General features: G+C 46.5%; 1 pseudogene; it reads right to left on the bottom strand.

Annotated features, from left to right (window-relative positions):
- Positions 1-7,881: 7,881 nt before the first annotated feature.
- Positions 7,882-17,124, bottom strand: LOC142440523 (bifunctional methylenetetrahydrofolate dehydrogenase/cyclohydrolase, mitochondrial pseudogene; annotated as a pseudogene).
- Between the last annotated feature and the right edge of the window lie 3,660 nt (positions 17,125-20,784).

Below are 20,784 nucleotides of genomic sequence, written 5' to 3' on the forward strand. Positions count from 1 at the left end.
CCACAGATGTTCAACTGAAAACAAACAGAAGCAATCTGTCCCACCTTGGCGTTGACTCGGACCCATGCCTACCCCTCTGCATGTCAGAGCAGAACCGTGCTGGTTCCAAGCCTTTCTTCTGAGGCACCTCCGAGTGGACTCCAACCTCCAACCTTTCCATCAGTCGCTGAGCACAGGAACCAGGGGTTCCTAAATGACCATGTCTTTAAAGGGATAGTCTTCCTGGGGGAGAGGCGTGGGCCAAAGAGTGCCTTCGGACCCAGTGTCACCAAGAAGAGCTTCTGTGGGGTTTCTTCCTAGTGTCGCACCGGAATCACTTGTGCAAACTTCTTAAGACAACTGGTTTCCAAACCTCACCTCTGTTCATTCTGACTCTGCCCTGCTGGAGTGAACGCTGGCAGTCAGGCTTCCTTCCCCAGAGCAGGCGCTGTCCCAACATCACACCCCCTCACCCTCACCCCCCAATGGAGCCTGTCTTAGAATTCTGGGCCTGATACTCAGAAGGCCTGGATATCAGCCAAAGTTCAGCACCCTTTGCTCTTTTGCATGCTCAGGCCCCAGGCAGTTCTTTCCTGCCTCTCAGTTCTAAACTCCTGATGTACCCCCACCCCCACCCCCCGCCCTTTCCTTCACTCCCGTCTCCACCTTGCCAGCCCAGTTGCTCAATTCAGCTTCTCACCCTCACCTCACCTGCAGACCTGCAGCCAGGTAAGGTCTCTGCCCCGCCCAGGATGGTGAGAAAGTGCAGTTAGGGTGTGCCCTGTGCACCAAGACTTACTGGGCCTTAACCCAGCTCCCTCACAGCTCAACCTGACTGGCACTGCCTGCTCACCCCTTAGCCACGAAGCCGGGGAGCCCAGCTCTTCCAGGGCCCTGCCACCATGCCAAATGTTACAGCACTGCATAGCAAATTCAAGTGCTAACTCCGGCGCCAGGTAGCCGGTGCCACGCACTTCACTTACAGCTGTGCAAACAAGGACAAAAACAAGCTCTCCGGCCTCTTTGACACATAGCATTCCTGTCCCCTGGCCTCAGCCTGTGTGGGCACGTGAATCAATTCAGGTCATAAAAACCCCAAACCAAACTCACTAGTGGTCTACAGGGCAGGGTAGAACAGTCCCTATGAGCTCCCCCCGACCCGAACAACTTACAGGAGTAGAGAGTCCCGTCTTTCTCCCGCGGAGCACTCAAACTGCCAGCCTTTCAGAGAGCAGTCCAATGCATGGCCATTGTACCATGAGGGCTCAGTGCAAGCCGGGAAGACCCAATTCACACACACACACACACACACACACACACACACACACACACCTCCCTCAGTGCAAGCCAGTAAGACTCAATTTACACACACAAACCTCAGTTCAAGCCAGTAAGACCCAAATTACACACACACACACACACACACATACATCAGATCAGCATTTGTGTTTTCTACAACAGCAACTGAACCCTGCCCCCAGCTCCCCTGCCCTCCCTTTCTCTCCACCTCCCCTTTGTAGGCAACGTCTTCCCCTTCACCAAGTTCAAACAAGTCTTCCCTTGAACTCATTTCCCCTTTCCTCCCTTCTCCTCCCAGGTCTGCTAACCATGAAAGTTTGTTTCTTTTGGTATAAAATCCTTCTCTTGATTTTTTTTTAAACCCCAATAGTGTTGTCCTTTTGTGTTTGACTAACTTCACTCAGCAGCCCAGTCCTCCAATCTCCTCCGGGCCCTGAGGCGTTTCACGGTTTCCTCCTGACTCTTAGCTCCACCTCACAGCCCCTCGGTGGTTGCACCACAGTGCACCCATCCATCATCCCCCACCCTGGGCAGTTCAGTCTTCCTGCTGCTGGGCGTGGTGTGCTCCTGCCCTGCTCCTCAGTTCTGTGAGGCACAGATGAGGCAAAGGACTTCTGGGCCAGCTAGTATTTCTATGCGCAGCATGGAGGAAACACAGCACCACTTTCCAAGGTGAAGACCCAACTCTTGTCATTTCACGGAAACGTTTGGGAGAGGGAACTGGCTGCCCCGCTGTAAGTCATTGCCGAGGGCGACTGTGTGTGTGCAAAGGAGGACTGTGCTCCCCCGGGGGGTTTCAAAGCTGTGACATTACAAGGAAGATCGCCAGGACTTTCTTCTGAGGCACCTGTGGGTGGGAGTCTTAACCATTTGCAAGGAATCCCTCTCTACACGAGGATGCAAGGCTACAGGCACCCCTCATGCTACCATGGGGGACAGGCTCCACCTAAATGTGAAGCCACCCTGCAGAGCCAAGACAGCTGGCGGGAACTGCAGGTCCTAGATAATCCCCCAGGCCAGCCACCCCGCCTTTCAATGACTACGCGAATACATCTTTTTGCTTAATCCAGTGAGTCAGATTTTGGTTACCAAATAAAAGGTGTGGGGGGCCACACCTGACCTCTGCCTACACAAGAATCCTATGTTGATAGGTTACTATTCATTCCAGGCCCTGGTTTACGCTTGGGCTCATTCTTTGCTTTGTACGGTCCTATGGATTTGGAGCGTTGGATCGTTACTCTTCCAGGTCAGCAGTTCAAACCCTGCAGCTTCTCCACAGGAGAGAGGCTCTCGCTCCCCCAAAGATTTGCAGCCTCAGAAACAAAGTCACAAGGAATCAGAATACTCAATGGCAGTGTGTTTGTTTTTGTGGTTGATGTTCTTGTTTAATGAGTTTTAACAAATGTATACGATCATGTGTCCACCATGATCATGTGTCCTCCATCATTTGGGATAGTTCCACTGCCCCCACGAGGCCCTGCGCTCCTTCTGTTCACCCCTCTCTCCTGGCAGATTCCCTGGAAACCTCTAAATCACTCTCTTTATAGTTTTGCCTTTCGTTTTAATGTTAAACAAATTCTCATCCTATATGCTTAAGAATTTACAAAGGATGTAATTTTTCCTATACTGTAGATATTGACATATTCAAATACATCTCCTAGTTGACTCTTTCGTTGTTCTGGTGGAGCCTAATACCCCAATGATTTGACAACCATTGTTAACCATTCAAGGAGCCCTGGTGGTGCTGTGGGTTGGACACTGAGCTGCTAAGTACAAGATCGGTGGTCCAGACCTCCCAGCACTTCCGCAGAATAAAGATAAGGCGGTCTGCTTCCATATCGATAGACTCAGAAACCCTACAGAGCAGTGCTTCCCAACCTCCCTAATGCCTCGACCCTTAACACAGTTCCTCATGTTGTGGTGATGCCCCAACCATAAAGTTATTTTTGTTGATATCTCATAACTGTAATTTTACTAATTGTTACGAATCATAATGTAAATCATAATGTTTTTTCTGATGGTCTTAGGTGACCCCTGTGCAAGGGTCATTTGACCCCCCATTAGGGGTCAGGACCCAAGGGTTGAGAACCACTGTTATAGAGGGTCCCCTTGAGTCATAATAGACTTGACGGCACTGGGTTTTCTTATCTATTTACAAAAGGAAGAACACACTCTTCTGGTCTGAAATTGTGCACCAGTCCTTTTTCTCCCTCCATTCCTGTTTCTAGCCCACACCTCCTACAAAATGTGTCCTAATATACATTTGAAGATCTTTTTAAAAAATCACTTATCATTTCTCTGAAACAAAATCATATACACATATATGTTAGGTTGGGTTGACTAGAGAAACAAATTCAGTGACTCATATGTGTGTAAAAGAGAACTTTATAACAAAGAGTAATTGTATATTGAGAAAACATCCCAGCCCAGTCCAGATCAAGTCCATAAGTCTGATATTAGCCCATAAGTCTGCAAAATACAGGAAGATCATAGGCCAGTAGATACAAAGTCTTGTGGATCCAATGACAGTGGAAGCATCTTCAGGGCTCTCACAGGTGTGGCTCCACATGGCTTGTCAACAGGAAGGGAAAGCAGAGAGAGAGGGAAGCTGGCCTCTAGAGAGCCAGTTATCTCAGTGACTCCCCAGTCAAGCTGCGACCTGATTGACAGGCTAAACTCCACCCACTTGTTCCTACAGGAGCCATGTTGGCACAAAAAAACCTATCACAACATAGAAATAAATATTTTCAGTGCCCAGGTTCCTGGATTATGAGTTGTTGTTGTTGTTTTACAAGAAAGAAAAGCTGTTGTTGGTTAAAGGACTGTTTGTTTTCCAGTCCAGTCTGTTGGGGCACCAAGCCCTGGCTCCAAAGTCCACCTTCAGCATTCCCTGGGGGCCTCACTGCTCCATTCCCTTGCTGTTCTGTTGCACCCCCTTAGTGTTTTGCCTTGGTGTGGCAGGATCAGATCGGGAGCAATTCCCACATTGTGTCTCCGGTCTTGGCCCCTGTAGGGCTATGAGTCAGTGAGGAACGTCGTGCCTCATAATGGGGCCGGCCATTTGGTCTTCTCTGTGGACTGGCTGCTCTGAGCGGGAACATGGTCTTCAAGGCCTGGTGGGACAGGATGTGCTTCACTCTCTCCTCCTCCCCCTTCATCTGCTCCTGTGTGCTCTGATCAGACATGTCCCTCCCCCAGAGCTGCAGCTTCAGTACCGTCCTCTGAAATAAATTCTTCTCGGGGGAGGGGGGATTATGAGGTTAAAATAGTCTTTCTTTAGGTTGAAGTTACCATTATGATGACCAAAAACACACAACTGATCCAAAGAACCCAAACAAATGATAAAACATGAGACTTAGTGCGTTAGTCTGGGTTGATGAGAGAAACAAATCTAGAGACACTCATGTGTATAAAAGAGAACTTTAGGGGAGGGGAAAAAAAGAGAACTTTATATCAAACAGCAATTGTACATTAAGAAAACATCCCAACCCAGTCCAGATCAAGTCCATAAGTCTGATATTAACCCATATGTTTGATACCAATCTATAAAGTCCTCTCCAGACTCACTGAACACAGGCAATGAAGCTGAATGCAGGAAGATCACAGGCCAGTGGGTGGATAGTCTTGTGGATCCAGTGGTGGTGGAAGCATCTCAGCGCTGGTGTGGGTCTCCACGTGGCTCCTCCAGCTCCAGGGCTCTAGCCTCATCAACATAGTTCCATGTGTCTCGTCAGCAGGAAGATGCAGCAGAGAGCAAGAGTGTATCTGCCTTCCAGGCAGCTATTTATTTCCCTCATGCCTCTAAATGAGGTCATCAAGCTGTGACCTACTTGACAGGCTAAGCTCCACCCCTTCACAAGTTGACACCATATTATGTAACTACCACACACAATCAATAGCACAATTGATTTCACTGGAAATACATATTTTAATAAGATTGGATAATTTTTAAGATAACATATTTGTATGTTTAATTACATTTGATCCGAACGATGCAGAGTTCATCATCAATTTTCTCTGTCTTTGTGTTTGAAGGTTTCTGTTTCCTGGGAAACTACAGCAATAGAAAGAACAAACTGTTGACATGTATAACAATATGGGTGAGTCTCAAGCCCACTGTGTTATGTTAAAAAAAAAGTCCAGTATCAACAAGTCACACAGAGTATACATTAGACGTATTGCATGTTGTTTTATAAATTCAAACATATTGTTACTAAAGTTTCCAACCACAGTTTTATTCCAAACAAAATGGTTTCAGATCTGCTTTGCCCTCGTGGATGGCTGCAACTCTCAGACATACAATTATCTAGTCCTGTTCAAACACCAACTTACCCCCATCGGACTCTCTAGACTAAGGAGAACCCCTCCTGTGGGTTTCCAAGACCCTAACTCTTTATGGGAGGAGAGCCTCATCTTTCTCCAGACAAGCAGCAGGTGGTTTTGAACTGCTGACTTTGCAGTTAGCAGTCCAGGGCGTATGTAACCCACTACCCCACCAGGGCTCGTATTAAGTCCTATTAGTGTGCTTTCAAGAAAAGACCCAATTTTGTAGATGCAATTAGGTTATAATGTAGCACCATGTCATTTGATCTCTTTTATGATCCATTTAAATTTGTTCTGTTCTTAATATTTTCTGTTTACTTTTCGATTGAGATGCTTATCTGTTTTACTTTGTTATTCTTGTTAGGTTTCATATGTTTGTTTTATTATGTTTTTCTGTATACTAAATCCAAGATAGGTAAATCTCTAGAGACAGTAACTGGATCAGTGGTTCCTTGGGGGTCTGGCAGGGAAGGTGGGAGGAAGATGGGGAGCTAATAGCGACAAGTACAAGAATGAAGAAGATGTTCCAAAACTGATTGTGGTGATGACTCTACAGCTCCTCATGATGGGGTTGAATGGCTGAATTGTATGTGAATAATACCAGTGTTTTCTGAAGGCATCTGCTGGGCCAGTTAAATTCAAAGCAGAGAAACCAGCTCAGAAGAGAAGGATGGTTGGTTTTTGGTTTTTTTGAGATCACAAAGGGATCAACTGGATAGGTTTTTCTCAAGGGATGTAAGATAATCAAGGGTGCTTATTCAGAAGAAGTTGGTTTTTTATCCTGGTTAAATTAAATTATTAACTCAGCTCTTAAAAACCTTTCAGGTAGGCCAACGGGTAGATTGGAGAAAAGCAGGCAGCTACTGACCATTCTCTGGTGGAAAGATAAGTTGCACAGTTAAGACACAGCTGCCTAATGATTCTCAAGCCCAATGCTGTATCAGTTTGTTTTCAAAAACAGGTTTCAACTATAGAATTATATGATATGTAAATAACTTTCCAATAAAAATGTTTTTTTAAAGGTTTCAAGACACCCTTTATTAGTGTGATAGTTTTCAAGCAAACAAGGCACCTGTAAGAAGATGTGGGTGGAGTTTAGCCTGTCAATCAGGTCATAGCTTGATAACCCCTCTTAGAGGTGTGACTGAGCTATACAACTCTCTAGAGACCTCTCTCTCTCTCTCTTTCTCTCTCTCTCTCTCTCTCCTGTCTCTCTGCCTTCAACTTCCTGCTGCTGGTCACACTGAGAGTTGTGGCATCCTGCCATGTTTTCCACCCACCTCAGATTCACAGACCTTTGCACACAGCGGCCTGCGATCTCCCGGCATTCTGCATCATTTCATGTGGCTGTGCGAGGCTGAAGAAGGACTTATGGACTAGTATCAGACTTATGGACTCGAGTTGGGCTGGGCTGGGCTGTGTCCTCGATATATAATCACTTCTTGATATAAAGCTATTTCCTACACATATATCTGAGTGCCCCTGGATTTGGTTCTCTAGTCAACCCAGCCTAGCACAAGTAGTACAAAAATTGAACAATAAAATTTAGAAATACAGCAAAAGCCAAAGACACATGAATAATGTATAAAAGAGGAAGCTCTGGAAAGCTAAAATGGGAGCCATCACCGGACAGTACCGTGCCTAAAACAAGAGCTGTAACAGAGAGAACAACCTTAAGCATGTTCCAAATGACAAACTGTTAACCCACGGTCGGACAGCGTAGGGATGCGACCGGCAGGGAGCGCTCCTTCTTTCCCACCCAATTCCATTGTAGTCAGTAGTTATCGCTGTACACATCAGGGTACTTTTCAAAACTATCCAGTGACTATCATTTCTTCCCTTTTCATCTTTTCCCAATTTTCTCTAACAGTTTATTTCCCCTTTGGCTTGACCAGTTGAACTCAGCGGGTGGGAAACCTGAAGTACTAGCTAGGGTTGGCATGGCACTTTGGAAATGCCGTGCCAGAGAAGGCCAGTGTTGGCTACTGAACTGGCTGGGCAGCGTGAACTGCCCCTTCTCAATGAGACGATGCCCCGCCCCCCGCGTTAATCACTCAACTCACTGCTGCTCTTGTCTCGGTCCTAAGACCCAGCATGACCCTGCAACGCTCCCCTGTCAGGTGCTGTGGAGATCTGTGCAAACGTCCGCCACTGAAGCTCTCAATGAATGCGAAGCATCGTTGCACGCCATAGCAGCACAATCCATAAAGAACGTTGCATTTTCTATCGGCCTCTTTTGCCTCGTGAGCTGGCTTCTGGTTGGTGACACAGAAGCTACAGTTAATTGGAGGCTACGCCACACTCGGTCCACGTCACTTCCTGCTCGTCGGGCCTTAGCGGCTTTTTGGCAGCAGTGAAAGTATTCTCCATTAGCATCGCCGCCGTCCTGGGGCCGTGCCCCCTGCATCCGGAGTACTGCACCTGGCTTTCTTCCTAACTCCTTCGAAATCCACCTCCAACCAAACTAGGTCTGGCAGTAATGGGTTCTTGGACTCGATTTAGTCCACATCAATGAGAGCTGCTCCAGCCTTGGTCATTTCTGCTGTGATCAGCTTCGGAAGGCCTGCGCAGACCCCACAATATCTCCAAGAATTCTGGCTCTTTGTGGGGGTGCAATGAGAGACCGTGACAGTGGCATCACCTGAGGGGCGCACTTGGCCCCGTCAGTGTACGCTAACCTTGCCATGGGCCAGCCAGCGTTCTTTGACCTTCCGGCCACAAGCACACTCTTCCCTGGGGTCGGAATTCCTGTTGGCTTAATTATTTCCCACAGCTCACCGTGGGTAGCAGGTAACCTGGGATACTGGTCCAAACACCCCTGGCCCACGTTGATTACGCAGAAGTCACTGAGGCATCCTTGTCTGAAGAAACAGCCTTAGACCCTCTGCTGGTCGACGAGTTCTGGAAGAGGCAGCTGAACAAGGAGCCCACCCGGCACTGTCGTGGCCGTTCAGTTTCTTGATTAAATCCAACAGCCCTTCTTGTGACATCGAAGCTGGCTGCAATGTCCTTTCACCGCTCATTCCCACGTCTGCGGCGGCCCTGGTTTTGCTGAGGCGTGGGAGTGACTGGCGGGGTCCCTGCCCACCAGGTCCCCACTCAGGTGTGTTGCCCGTTGCCACCCCTGGGCATCTCCTGCCGCACTTCCTGCTTGGTCTGCTGGGAGAGTTCCTTCCAGAATTGACAGCCGCTTCAGTTCACATGCAAACAGGTAGAGGGAGCCATGGTGCGATCATCAGCAGCCAGGCAGCTAGAAGGAGCCCCGCCAAGAGGCTCAGAAGTTTTCAGGAAATTAAGGAGTCGCTAAAGCTGAGCCACGGTGTTTCAGATGGAGGGCTTCCTGCTGAAACTGCATGTGGAGGAAATGAAATGGAAAATGGCCAAGGACAGGATCTTCCCGTCTGGAACTTTCTTATGGACGCGGCCCCGCTGCAAGTCACTCCATTTGTCTGGACGCTGGATAGTGCATGAAGAAGATGTGGTATCGCGTGTGCATGATAGAAAGAACCTGGTTCCAGTCTCTCCTCCCACCTGCGAATGCATAGACGCAGAGGTGTCAGAGACTCTGATTGCCTGGACCTGGAATTCTGTTTGTGAAGAACAAGTTTGCTCTGGTGACTGATTGAGAGAAAACTAATTGGGAAACATGACATAGGAAGGAAGGAAGGAAGGAAGGAAGGAAGGAAGGAAGGAAGGAAGGAAGGAAGGAAGGAAGGAAGGAAGGGGAAATGAAGGAAGTTGAAAATCGCGTTAGTAAGTAAAGGGCTCAGAAAATGGCTCAAGGAATTTGTTTCCATCACGACTCTATTGGCCCCTCTTCCGGGATGTCAAAGACTGAGCTCGCATCCGCCTACCACCTTGATCTTCCCCTTCAGACTCCTTGGTGTCCCCCGTACTCAACCAACATTGAAAAGAACGTGACTTGAGCCCCTCAAGCACACGGCATCTGTTACCGTGTTTCAGAGAGCTCAGAGTCTTCAAGGAAGAAGTCGGGCCGTGGAAGTACATCTTCAGACCAATGCAGAGGTGGCTATGTTGAGAGACGACACATTGATGTTTCTGATTAATCGAGGTTTCTATGATTTTGTAGCGATGCCTGCTCTCCTATGAGTCCATTTACATGACATCCTGGAAATGACACACTTCAAGAGACGGAGACCAAGAATACTTCTTTAAAATCACTTTATTGGGGGCTCATACAACGCTGATCACAATCCATCCACCCATCCCTTGGGGGTCAAGCACATTTGTACATTTGTTGTCATCATCATTCTCAGAAGGTTTGCTTTCTACTTGAGCCCTTGGTATCAGCTCCTCATTTTCACCTCCCTCCGCACCCCCTCCCTCCTGAGCCCTTGATAATTTATAAATGACTATTTTGTCATGGGAGACCAATAATTACTGTGGCCAGGGCTGAGGGGAGGAGCCCGGGTGAACATCATTTGCTAGGCCCATTCCCAGCACATCCGTGATCTTTCCCTCCCATTTTCCCGTGAGCTTTGTGAAGCCCTCTCGTGCCTGCATCCACTTGCTCCTTTGTGTGGCACAGGTGTCCTTTCCTCGGGGCGGGGAGGTGAGAGAAGACAGAGCACTTCGGAAAGAGAGACAGTAGGCCAAGTAGAACTCTGATTCTGCAGGAGGACGGGGCACTGGCAGCCAGGCAGCCAGCAAGCCCCTAGTTCTCAGGCAGGTCACTTTTAGACAAGTGAACAAGGGATGTTTCTTTAAAACAATACAAGTGCCTTGCAACACTTTAGGAGGTCTCCAGGAACTGACCACTCTAGGAGTAACGCCACCTTGTCATCAAATCAACTCAGACTTGTGGCAGCCGTGTCTGAGCAAGACTGGGCTCCACAGGGTTTCAACAGTTGATTTTTTGGGAAGTCAATTGCCAGGCCTTTCTTTTGAGGTGCCGCTGAGGGGACTCGGATCAGCAGCCTTTTGGTGAGTGAATGCACACGTTGCCATCTGCACCAGCCAGGAGCTTCTCCCAGGAGCAGGCAAACCCCTTTGGAAGCCCGTGTTTGTACTTCTTTATTTTTTCCAGCGGAGGAAACCGAGGCTTAGATGGATAAAGTAGATGCCCCCTGGCTGCCCCGTTAGTGATTAGTCGGGGTGAAAACTCAGAAGGCCAAGTCCAAATCCCCTTTCTTTCAACCCCACACTGTCCTGGAAAGGCAAGCATTTTGTGTTTTCCCTAATAGCCTATAAGGGCAAATATATGTCACGGTGGAGATTCGAACCCATCTTGTGTGTTACAATTGCTGATAATATTAACAGTGCCTGCTGAGCATACGAGAGCTAGGAAACCTTGGCTGTACAAATTTACAAGGAAAATATTAATCGTTTCCTCTCATATTGAGCCAGAAAAAAAATCGTCTCAATAGCCACAGACTTAGTGCTAAGTGACCAGCAGGTGGCGAGATCACCTCACAGATGTCTTGCAATTCACCACACTGACTGCATTTGAGAGAATTTCCTGGTACAGTTAGCTGTCAGGTAAGCTTTGCACTGCTAACCACAAGATCAACGGTTCAAAGCCACCAGCCACTCGCAGGGAGAAAGATGAGTCTATCTGCTCCCATAAAGACTGACAGCCCCTCAGCAGTCCTATACGGTGTGCGTTTCTTTGGGTTTATATTGGAAGGTTCTCGGGTCTCAGCCTTACTATCTCGCTCTCATTGATTCACTTGTTTTGAATTTCATTTCCTTGATCCCAAGATGTTAGCACGAGTCTTGGTTCTGCACGGGTGAAGAATAGGGTAAGCATTGGGCCACTAACTGCAAAATCACTGGTTCAAACCCATGACCGCTCCTGGGAGAAAAATGAAGCCGTTTGTGTCTGTAAATAGTACAGCCTTGGAGTTCATGAGGGAGGGGGTAGCAGGGAGGGAGGGGGAGGGAAAAAAGGAAAATGAGCTGATTCCAGGAACCTAAGTGGAAGGCGAATTTTGAGAATGATGAGGGCAACGAATGTATAAGGGTGCTTTACTCAATTGATATATGTATGGATTGTGATAACAGTTATATGAGCCCCAATATAATGATTTATTAAAAAAATATTACAGCCTTGGAAACCTGATGGGGCAGTGCTACTCGGTCCCCCAGGATCACTATGAGTCTGGATCTGTCTGACAGCCGTGGGCAGCTGCGGAACAGACCCAGTGTCGTAAGACCTCCTTTCCTGCGCGCTTGCTGTGTGGGGCAGTCTCGGTGCCCTTGAACGATGAGCAGAACGATGCAAAAATGCTCCTTGGTGCAACTTTCCTGGCCAGTTTCTGACCAGTACAGTTTTCAGTTTTCTTAAAACTTCTCTCTGAATAAGCCCAATTGGTCATTCTGTGCCCTTTGAGGAAAATCTATCAAGAAAGATTACATCTTTGGGTCCCCCAAAATTTGCCTTCATCTTCAGAACTGACTTGCCTTGATTTTAACTGGCCCAGAAGATGCTCTCTGGATTATATCATTAAAGTCAGGACTTGTCTTGGCTGTAATTCTCTTTCCCAAAATTAGCTTCACTAATTTTGATGGGCAAATGGAAACTGGGGACCGGGAGAGGGGGGTGAGTGGACAGAGTATTGTCACCTTGAGGGAAGTGCAACAAGTGTCTCAAACGCAATGTACATAAACTGTGGAAGGTGACACTAATTTTCTCCAAAGACTTTTCCTCTAACTACGATAAAATGCACTTGCTCACCACCCAAAAGAGAGACGATGAGAGGCTCAGGGTGTGTGTGTCTGTGTGTAAATCTAGGGAAACAAATCCACAGAAACTGACATGTCTGACAGTTTTATATAAAGGGTAATTGCACATTAAGAAAGCATCCCATGGAAAGCAAATGTTTTGAGAATGATGAGGGCAATGAATGTACAAATGTGCTTTACACAATTGATGTGTGTATGGATTGTGAAAAGAGTTGTATGAGCCCCTAATAAAATGATTTTTAAAAAGAGGAAGCATCCCAACCCAGTGCTGTCCAAGCCCATAAGTCCAACATTAGCCCATACGTCTGACACCAATCTACAAAGTCCTCCTCCATCTCACGGAACAGACGCAATGATGTTGACTGAAGGAGGAAAGCTGAATCAGTGAGCATGTAAGCATCTCAGTGCTGGCAGGGGTCTCCACACGGCTGCTCCAGCACCCAGCTTGCATCAGGGTAGGTCTATGTGGCTTCTCCTCAGGGATGCTTTGCCAGAAGTGAGCCTTGCAAGCTGAAGCAGGGAACTGGCTAAGGCAGCTGCACCCTGGTCTGACCATCATAAAGCAAGAGACCTGAGAACTCGAAAGGTGAGGCTCACCGCCACTTATCTCTCTACCCCACATGTATTCAACTATCTCGTGTGTGCGTGCGTGCGTGCGTGTGTGCGTGTGTGCGTGTGTGCGTGTGTGTATGTGTAGCACTAGAGTAAAGAGGATTGGGCAAGGCCAAACAAAATCCAAATTCACTACCATCCAATTAATTCTGATTCATAGCAACTGTCTAGAGCAGTGGTTCTCAACCTTCCCAATGCCATGACCCTTTAATACAGTTCCTCATGTTGTGGTGACCCCTAACCATAAAATTATTTTCATTGCTACTTCATAACTGTACTTTTGCCACCCCTGTGAAAGGGTTGTTTGACCCCCAAAGGGGTCGAGACCCACAGGTTGAGAACCACTGGTCAAGGACAAGGCAGCACCCTCTCTGTGTGTTTCCAAGACTGAAACTCTTTACAAGGGTAGAAACCCCCAACAGGTGAGAAATGTCCCGCTCCCGCTCGGCCACTGTTTGCGTAGGGGTTTCAGTCACCCTGAGGCTTGCAGAGCACGGCTAATTTCTCAGGCCCATGTCAGTTCAGGTTTCAGGTTTGCAGTTGATGTGTCAGTGAAGACTGCACCAAATATCCCATTTCCCCACCAGATTGCTTCACACCAGTCTGACAAGAAAAGGATGAGAAAAATTTTTTCAATGACCCTTTGAATTGAGGGCAAGAAAAAGTAACATCTGGTGCTTCATGGACAAATCAGCAAGTACGGAACAAACGCAATGAAGAGTGATATGAACTTTGGAGGTCCTGCTGAAAGAGAGCCCGCGCTCCTCACTCTAAAACAGGAAGCCAACCAAGCAGCAGAGGCTACTGATGCTCGAGGCGCTAGGAAAGGTGGTCGATTCCATGGGTGCATCCAATAAAGTTGTGCAGGAAAGAGAAAATGCACTAAGGTTTCTTCAAGCGGGTCAAAACTATGCTAAAGCACACAGGAGCAAATGAGGGGGAGGAAGAGAGAGTGGAGCACATCCTGGCCCACTAAGCCTTGAGAACGATATTCCCACTCAGAGCAGCCAATCCACAGAGAGGACCACATGGCCGGCCCCACTATGAGACACAGCATCCTTCACTGACCCATAGCCCTACAGGGGACGACACTGGAGACAGTGTGGGAATTGCGCCTGATCTGATCCCACCACACCGAGGCAAAACACCGAGGGGGTGCAACAGAACAGCAAGAGGAACAGAGCAACAAAGTCCCCGGGGAATACCAAAATAGACTTTGGGGTCAGGGCTTGGCACCCCATCAGACTTGACCAGAAAACATTCCTAAAGGCCAAGAAACAGTCCTTGAACTAACTATAGGCTTTTCTCTCTTTTTTTTTTGTCACTGGCTTTTTGTTGTTGGCTTTGCTCTGTCTCATTTTTGTGCATGTTATTATCATCTCCACAGATCTATCTAAATAAGATATGCTGGATGAACATCTGGAGGAGAAAACAATGGGAATGATAGTCCTGGGGGGACATGGGAGAGGAGAAGGTGGGGGATGTTGACAAACCCAGGGATAAGGGAACAACAAGTACTCCAAATCGGTGGTGAGGAGGGTGTAGAAGGCCTGGTAGGGTGTGATCAAGGGCAATGTAACCAAAAGGAATTACCGAAACCCAAATGAAGGCTGAGCATGATAGTGGGACAAGAGGAAAGTCAAAGAAAATAGAGGAAAGAGCTAGGAGGCAAAGGGCATTTATAGAGGCCTAAATAAAGGCATGTACATATGTAAATATATTTATATATGCAGATGGGGAAATAGATCTATGTGCATATATTTATAGGTTCAGTATTAAGGTAGCAAATGGACATTGGGCCTCCACTCAGTACTCCCTCAGTGCAAGAATACTTTGTTCTATTAAACTGGCATGATGCTCACCTTCCCGACACAAATGCTGAAGACAAAGCAGGTGCATAAGCAAATATGGTGAAGAAAACTGATGGAGACTGGCTATAAAACGATATAGCGTCTGGAGTCTTAAAGGCCTGAAGGTAAACAAGCATCCATCTAGCTCAGAAGCTACAAAGCCCACAAGGAAGAAGCACACCAGCCTGTGTGACCATGAGGTGTTGAAGGGATGAGGTCTCCGGTATCAAAGAACAAAAAATCTTATCATTGTGAATGAGGGGAGTGTGGAGTGGGGACCTAAAGCCCATGTGTATGTAACTGGACATCCCCATACAGAAGGGTTGCGGGGAGGAGATGAGCCATGCAAGGTGCAGTGCAGCAACGAAGAAACATACAACTTTCCTCTAGTTCTTTAATGTTTCACCACCACCAACCCCCACTATCATGATCCCAATTCGACCTTACAACTCTGGCTAGACCAAAGGATATACACAGGTACAGATAGGAACTGGAAACACAGGGACTCCAGGACAAATGATCCCTTCAGGACCAGTGGTGAGAGTGGCAATACCGGGAGGGTGGAGGTTAGGGTGTGGTGGGAAGGGAGAAGCGATTACAAGGATCTACTTTTAACCTCCTCCCTGGGGCATGGACAACAGAAAAGTGGGTGAAGGGAAACATCGGACAATGTAAGATATGACAAAATAATTTATAAATTATCAAGGGTTCATAGGGAGGGTGGAGCGGGGAGGAGGGGAAAAATGAGCTGATACCAAGGGCTCAATTAGAAAGCAAATGTTTTGAGAATCATAATGGCAAGAAATACACAAATGTGCTTGACACAATGGATGTATGTTTGGATTGTGATAAGAGCTGTGCAAGCACCCAATAAAGTGATTTTTAAAATCATTTTATTGGGGCTCGTACAACTCTTATCACAATCCATATATACATCAATTGAGTAAAGCACCCTTATACATTCGTTGCCCTCATCATTCTCAAAATTTGCCTTCTGCTTGGGTTCCTGGAATCAGCTCATTTTCCTTTTTTCCCCTCCCCTTCCCTCCCCATTCCCCCTCTCTCATGAACCCTTCATAATTTATAAATTATTATTTTATCTTATCTTACACTGTCCGGCGTCTCCCTTCACCCACTTTCCTATTGCCCATCCCCCAGAGAGGAGGTTACATGTAGATCCCCAAGATCAGTTCCCCTTTTCTACGCCTCCTTCCCTCCTGAATAAAATGATTAAAAAAAAAAAAGAGTTGTATGAGCCCCCAATAAACTGTTGTTTTTTTTTAAAAAAAGAGGGTCAATCCATCTTAATGAAGGTCTTCCTCTTTTTCAATGTCTCTATGGTAGTTACATAATATCCTGTCAACTTGCAAAGGGGTGGAGTGTAGCCTGTCAATCAGGTAATAGCCAATGACACGTCTGTGTGGGCATAGTCTTTTCCTGAGGATTCTGGGAACTCTTGTCTTCCTCCTTGGAGGTGGGACACATGTTCTCTTTGCTTCATCTTCCTGCTGACAAGCCCCTGGAGCTGGAAGAACCATGTGGAGACTTACTGCCACTGGATCCATAAGACTTCCACCCACTGGCCTGTGAGCTTCCCGCATCCGGTGTCCTTGCATGGCTGTGTCTGAAGAATAATTTATACACTGGTATCAGACATATGGGCTATTATCAGACTTATGGACTTGAACTGGACTGGGCTGGGATTTTTTCTTAATATACAATTACTCTTTGATATACAGCATTCTGTTACATATATATGAGTGTCCTAGGTTTGTTTCTCTAGCCAACCCAGACTAACACAGCCCCAGTACTTTACCAAGCATGATGTCCTTATCCAGTGGTCGGCTCTTGTGAAAACTTGTCCAAAATATGTGTCCTTCCTTCTAAGGATCATTCTGGCTGTACTTCTTCCAAGAGAGATCTGTTTGTTCTCCATGGTACTTTCGAGATTCTTCACCAACACCATAACTCAAATGCATTGACTGTTATTCGGTCTTCCTTATTCAATATCCAACTTACACCTGCATACGGGCCAATCACAAATACCCTGGCTTGGGTCAGGCATAACTCAGTCCTCAACATAACATTCTTGGTTTTCAACCCATGAAACAGGTCTTGTGTAGCAGATTTCACCCAGAGCGATGTGTCGTTTGATTTCCTGGCTGTTGCTTCCACAAGCATTGATTGTGAATCCAAACAGATGAAATCCTTTCCATCTTTTCTCCGTTTATCATGATGTTACCTATTGGTCCAGTTGTGAGGATTTTTATTTCCATTCTATTGAGCTGTCATCCACACTGAAGGCTGCAGTCCTTGATCCTCACCAGCAAGTGTTTCAAGTCCTCCTCACGTTCATCGAGCAAGATTATGTTAATCAGCCTTCCTCCAATCCGGATGTCTCAGTCTTCTCATCTTGAAGACGTATAATGAGAGGCTACAACCCTGATACACAAAGCATCATAGCAACATGGAAACCTCCATGACCAGCCAGTGGCGGCTGCACTTCAAGTACATTGGGTTGGAATCAAACCCGACTCTCCTGCCTGGAAGGTGGGAATTGTGCTATTGCATCACCCTTACCCCCAAAGCTGTCAGACCAAAAGCCCAAACCACTGTCAGTTCTGACTCTACAGATAGCGTCGGCTGTCTTTTAAGGAGGGGCTAGTGTAGTGTAGTGTAACTTGAAATTACAGTTGAGTACTTCTAGACGACATCAACAGTATAGCAGCAATATTTTCTGACCAACTGTTACCCGTGTGAATCAGAGCAGAACCTGTGCCCCAGGGTCCCGAGGCTGTGTACATCTGGAAGTAGATTGTCCGGCCTGTCTTTGGAAACATCTTTGGATGGACTCGAACTGTCAATTTTGGGGCTAATAGTTGAGCACTTAATTATTTTCACCATCCAAATTCTCCTCTAATCTAATAACTCTATGTGAAACAGTAATGACCACACACACACACACACACACACACACACACACACACACACACACACACACTGAATCCACAGTAAAAATTTATCCAAAACAAAAAAGCACAAACAGCACCACAATGCTTTGGGTACGACTTATTTGAAATGAGCTCATGCTAATCTCCTGGCATCACGACTTTCTCTTTCTCTTTTTTCCCCTCTTCTTATTTTGTTTTATTTCCATAGTCTTATGGGCATATAACTCACATATCATACAACTCTATAAGTCAGTCCTGCGAAGATGGGTTGCACAATCCATTTTAACACTGCACTCTTTTCCAAGTGCTCAGACTGTTACTTTAATAGCTGATTCGTGACTTTTTTTTCCAAGGACAATTAAGCTTCCTAGTTCATCATTTCTGAAAGTCACCATTTATTTTATCTTTTCTTGTTTTGAAAACTGGGACAAACCTTTTTCTGGAAACCTTTAAATTACATCAGATAACACACATACAGAAAGGTTCCTGAAATATAAATATGCATACATGCTATGTATCTATAATATACATATGTATATATAATAATATACACATAAGTAAACATAAATATGTACAAACATCCCTAGGACTACCTCACAACCAATAAGTTGCCTGTTCAGAGAATCCCAGAAGTCAATGTATGTCTCTCCCCAAAGCCGGTCCCTCCTCTTGTCTTGTAAGGCAGCCCTGTCCTGCCTGGTGGCACTTGCTGCCCTGCTTTCTTTGCTGCTGCAGCCAGGCTGTGTTGGGCATTTGAGCAATCTACAAATGGGCTCACCCTGTAACTGAAACCGAGACCAACTTTGTCCTATTCTAACCTTTCAGCTGTCCTTCCTGTCTCCACATTTTCTCAAAGATGAGCAGGACCGATTCCACCATCCTAGCTGTAAACATTTTCAGACAATTTTAGCCCGGACTTCCTGAATCATTGATGTGCTGTCATGGGATTTCCATCTGTATTCATCAAAATGTTAAGTTTTCAGGAAATAGGAAGTGTCATTCTTGCCGAGTTGGATGGGGGGAAGGGGGAGTTACTCATGTATTAGATGGTCGTGAATTTAATTGCGTCCCCCCACAGACAGGTTGGAGCCCGAAATGTTGAAGCGATGGTGGGGTAGCCTGTTTAGGGTAACAGAGTTCTCCTTTGTTGGGTTGTTAGGTGCCATCGAGTCTGTTGTGATTCAAAGTGACTTTGCAGCAGACAGAAACACTGCCTGCCGCTGCAGGGTCCTCACAGTGCTGCTTAGGGTGGAACTCACTGTTGGCGCCTCTATGTCAGCCCACCTCTTTGGGAGCCTTCCCCTATTTCAGTGACCCTTCACTTTACCAAGCATGGTGTCCTTCTTCTTCAGGGGCTGATCCCACCTGACAACATGACTGAGTACACGAGACTAAGTCTCACTAGCCTCACTTATAAGGACCATCCTGGCTGTACTACTTTAAGACAGATTTGTTTGTTCCTTCAGTCTGTGGTCCTTTCATGATTCATCACCAACGTCATAATCCAAATGCATCAATTCTTCTGGCGTCTCCTTTATTCAAGGTCCAACTTTCACTTGCATATGAGGTGATTGAAAATATTGTGGGGGGTTGGAGCAGAGACCCAAAGTCCACCTGTAGACAATTGGACATCCCCTCAAAGAAGGGTCACAAGGAAGGAACAAGTCAGCCAGGGTGCAGTATAGCACCGACAAAACACACAACATTCCTCTAGTTCTTTAATGCTTTCTCTCCCCACCCTCCCCACTATCATGACCCCAGTTCTACCTTACAAATGTGACTAGACTTGAGCATGTAACAGTGGTACAGCAAAGAGCTCTTGACACACGGGATCCAGGACAGATAAACCCCTCAGGAACAATAATGGGAGTATTGACACCATGAGGGTAGGGAGAAGGTCGGGGAGAAGGGAGAGAAAGGGGGAACATACAACAGAAATGTGGGTGAATGGAGACAGCAGATGGTGTAAGACATGAAAATAATAATTATAATTTATCAAGGGGTCATGAGGGTAGGAAGGGGAAAAAGAGGAGCTAATACCAAGGACTCAAGTAGAAAGAAAATATTTTGAAAAGGATGATGGCAACACGTGTACAAATGTGCTTGATACAATTGATGTGGATTGTTAAAAGAGCTGTAAGAGTCCCCAATGAAATGATTTATTAAAAAAAAATTAAGTGTAAAAAAAGACAATACCATGGCTTGGGTCCAGGACACCTTAGGGCTCTTTTTGATGTTATCACTGAAGTTAACAGTGTCATGTCAGGGTAGGGAGGGTCTGTCCTTCTGAGTGATGATTTATAAAAGAGAACAGACACACACCGGAGGAGATCGCATTCCTCCACAAGCCAAATCCAGGCTCACCAGAGGCTTGCAGAAGCTGGAAAAGACTGGAAGGCCTTTCCCTTTGAGCAGAGAGAGAGAAACAACTCGACTGAGTCTCGAATGCCAATATCTAGCCTCCAGAACTGTGAGAAAATATGTTCGGGGACTTTACTCAATTTGTGGCATTTTTGTCATGGCAACCCTAGGTGATGAAAACACAGGTCTACTTGGAAAAAAGAACAGACAGACAACAATCACAGTTACAACAGTAGAAGTACACAGCATAGTCTGTATTTCTCTCCCAGTGCGGGTTTTGCCCTTTGACTCTCTCCTGTGTCTCAGGCACCTCTCAGAGGGGGTTCAATAGTGGGGAGGCCTCATAGAGCCAACGATTGTTTCCATGTTGGTGAACGTTGAAATGCCCCTTTCCCTCTTTTTCTGCAGGCACCTCAAGCGCCACTGTTTAAATTCAGTGTCATTTTGTTAACCCGCCTTTTCTAAGCCTGTTCTCACTGGTCTCATACCTAGAAACCTGCAGGTGTCGAGAGAGTAGCTGGATAGAAATCAGACTCCCGCCCTCGGCCAGCCATCTGCCTACCCACATGGCTGCTCACGACCTCATTACATGCATACCGGTGTGTGAACACACCCATACCTCCACCAGTCTCCAGACACAGGACGGGCATGGTATGGGCTACTCACACCGTGTCTGTGCCGAGACCGAGCCTCTATTTCATAGC

The sequence above is a fragment of the Tenrec ecaudatus genome, chromosome 2, assembly GCF_050624435.1.
Source record: "Tenrec ecaudatus isolate mTenEca1 chromosome 2, mTenEca1.hap1, whole genome shotgun sequence".
Taxonomy (NCBI): domain Eukaryota; kingdom Metazoa; phylum Chordata; class Mammalia; order Afrosoricida; family Tenrecidae; genus Tenrec; species Tenrec ecaudatus.